We start from the raw sequence: 2,514 nt of genomic DNA on the forward strand, positions 1-2,514 counted from the left end.
AAGGATTTTTGGCACATTTTTTCAAGTCATCGTCATCAATACACTCTTTTTAATGTGTCCTTTTTAAGGCAATGTTTAAAAAAATTTTTTTTAAAAATTAAATCTACTTGCTATACTACTTCAGTACAGTACTAACATTTGTTATAATGGTCATTTTATAATAAATTCTAAATCAAGACATGAAAACTAGGGAGTGGAAATGGCAACTGAGCTGATGAGTGATCCGCTGCTGCCATCTACTGGATATAATGGTAATTTCATGTGATTGTCATCTTAAAAGTTTTTGTTTTCCACCAGGAATTTTGGCACGTTTTTTCATGTCATGAATGAAAAGTGAATCTTTAAAGTGAATTTTTACTTCACAACTTGTAGATAATAAAGGCCTTAAAATATTGTTTAAGTTTTAAATTTCACCCATGATGAGTTTGCAGTCATATCTGTTGAGCGTGTGAACACAATGGCCAATCAGTCTTTAAGAATCCGCTCAAATGTTAGCGGGAAACAGACAGTTTTAAAATTTCATTACTTTTGACAACACTACTTGGGATGCTATGACACTTCTCATCCCATATGATGGAAATGCTTGATAGTTACAGAAACACAACAGCAAGAAGTGTGCAGGTTTACTTTTATTGTGGCTAATGGCATACTGACATTTCACAAGCAATTCATATTATATGATGACTTGCTACTGTGTCTGGATATTGTCCTTCACTCCTCTGCTTCTTTGCCCTGAAAACAAGAACATATTAGGGTCATTATGGCCTCACAAGACTATTTGAAAATCAGTTTATGTGTGAGTTTAGATCCATTCCTAACCCCTAAAACACCTGAACCAGATATTCAAGATTTAGGCGTAAACTCTGTTGGAAGGTAGATCTCCAGGGGCAGGATTGATGGAAAGGTGAGCACAAACATTACACTCAAAAGGCTTTTTATCTTGAAAATGTTGTGATCGACGTGACTTGCTTAAAATGTTACACTGAATTCAGCTTTATTTTCATTATACTGTGCAGCATTTGCACACTTGCAGCGTAAACTGCTTCATTTATTATGATAATTTATTAGCAATCTAGTCTTTCGTAATATGGACAAGGTGATAGTCAACACCATGTATCCATGTGGTGTAGTGTATTTTCTATGATAAAATTAGTGCTTTGTGAACTATAACCTGATAACACGGGCTCCGAAAAAAATTTCGGTTCATGCATCAAATGTGAAATGGGCCTAACAATATGTTTCTGGTATTTTGCTTATTTATGACAAGGTTATCTACACAACTTCTGCTGCTTAAAAACGGCATACGTTTATACTAATTGTTATATATTTATATTAATCATAATAAATGAAAAGATGCTGGCAAAATTATTTTGCTTTCTGATTATTAGAAAAAATGTCAATATAATTGTTCATTGCAGCCCTAATTCAATCACAATATTTGTGCAGTGTTGCAGTTTTTATTTCAGTGAGCTTCATGGGGATAAACAAGAAAAGTTGTATTTAGTCGTTTATTCTGTTAGCCTCGTTCTATTTTTTTTTTTTCAATCACTTGCCGGACCTCCAACAGAAGACGAGATTTTACTAAAACATTCAGCAGGTGAGAGACCCTCAACCACAGTCAAGTTGTTTTGAGTTGAATAGTGGAACTAACTAAACCGACATCTTTGCTTTTTGTAGCTATTGCACTGCCCAACACTGTTATCGTGGTAGTATAGGTTTGAATGTTACCTTCCCAGCTTCACGGCTCTTGGCTCTCAGCTTGTTGACCTGGGACTCGGAGATGTCAGCGCGCTCCTGAGCCTCCTCCAGCTCGTGCTGCACCTTCCTGTACCTGGACAGGTGAGTGTTGGCCTGCTCCTCCTGTTAGGATGATACAAGATATCCATCCCCTTTCAGAGCATTGCACTGATGACACTGAATGTATTGAATAGAAAATATCAAAACTTCACACTTAAGACGTTTGACATTAGACTTACAGCTTCTTCAGCCTGGCGCTTGTAGGCCTTCACTTTCAGCTGCAGCTTGTCTACCAGATCCTGTAGTCGGGTCACGTTCTTCTTGTCTTCCTCAGTCTTTGGGTGTAAATATTGTTCATAATCTTAGTTGAACTATGTAAATTATAAAGAAAGGTGTTAAATGTCTAAATCCAGTGTAGTTTTACCTGGTAGATGAGCTCCTTCACTCTCCTTTCATATTTGCGCACTCCTTTCACAGCATCTGCACCACGTCTCTGTTCAGCTTCAACTTCAACCTCCAACTCACGCACCTTCAGTAGAGAGATATTGTTGTCACCTGTCAAATCTCTGCCATAGCCAGTTCACATAAGACAGTATTTAGCCTGTTATTTACCCTGGACTCCAGTTTCTGGAGCTGTTTCTTTCCACCCTTCATGGCCAGACTCTCAGCCTCATCCAGACGGTGCTGCAGGTCTTTGACAGTCACCTCCATGTTCTTCTTCATCCTCTCCAGGTGAGCACTGGTGTCCTGCTCCTTCTTCAGCTCCTCAGCCATCAT

The 2,514-nt window shown here is 38.2% G+C and overlaps 1 pseudogene; it reads right to left on the reverse strand.

The window, feature by feature from the left end:
• Positions 1-611: 611 nt before the first annotated feature.
• LOC107719045 (myosin heavy chain, fast skeletal muscle-like) overlaps positions 612-2,514 on the reverse strand; it is a 14,994-nt pseudogene continuing 13,091 nt past the window's right edge.

Source organism: Sinocyclocheilus rhinocerous, unplaced genomic scaffold, assembly GCF_001515625.1.
Source record: "Sinocyclocheilus rhinocerous isolate Xijiao unplaced genomic scaffold, SAMN03320098_v1.1 scaffold2648, whole genome shotgun sequence".
Lineage (NCBI taxonomy): Eukaryota > Metazoa > Chordata > Actinopteri > Cypriniformes > Cyprinidae > Sinocyclocheilus > Sinocyclocheilus rhinocerous.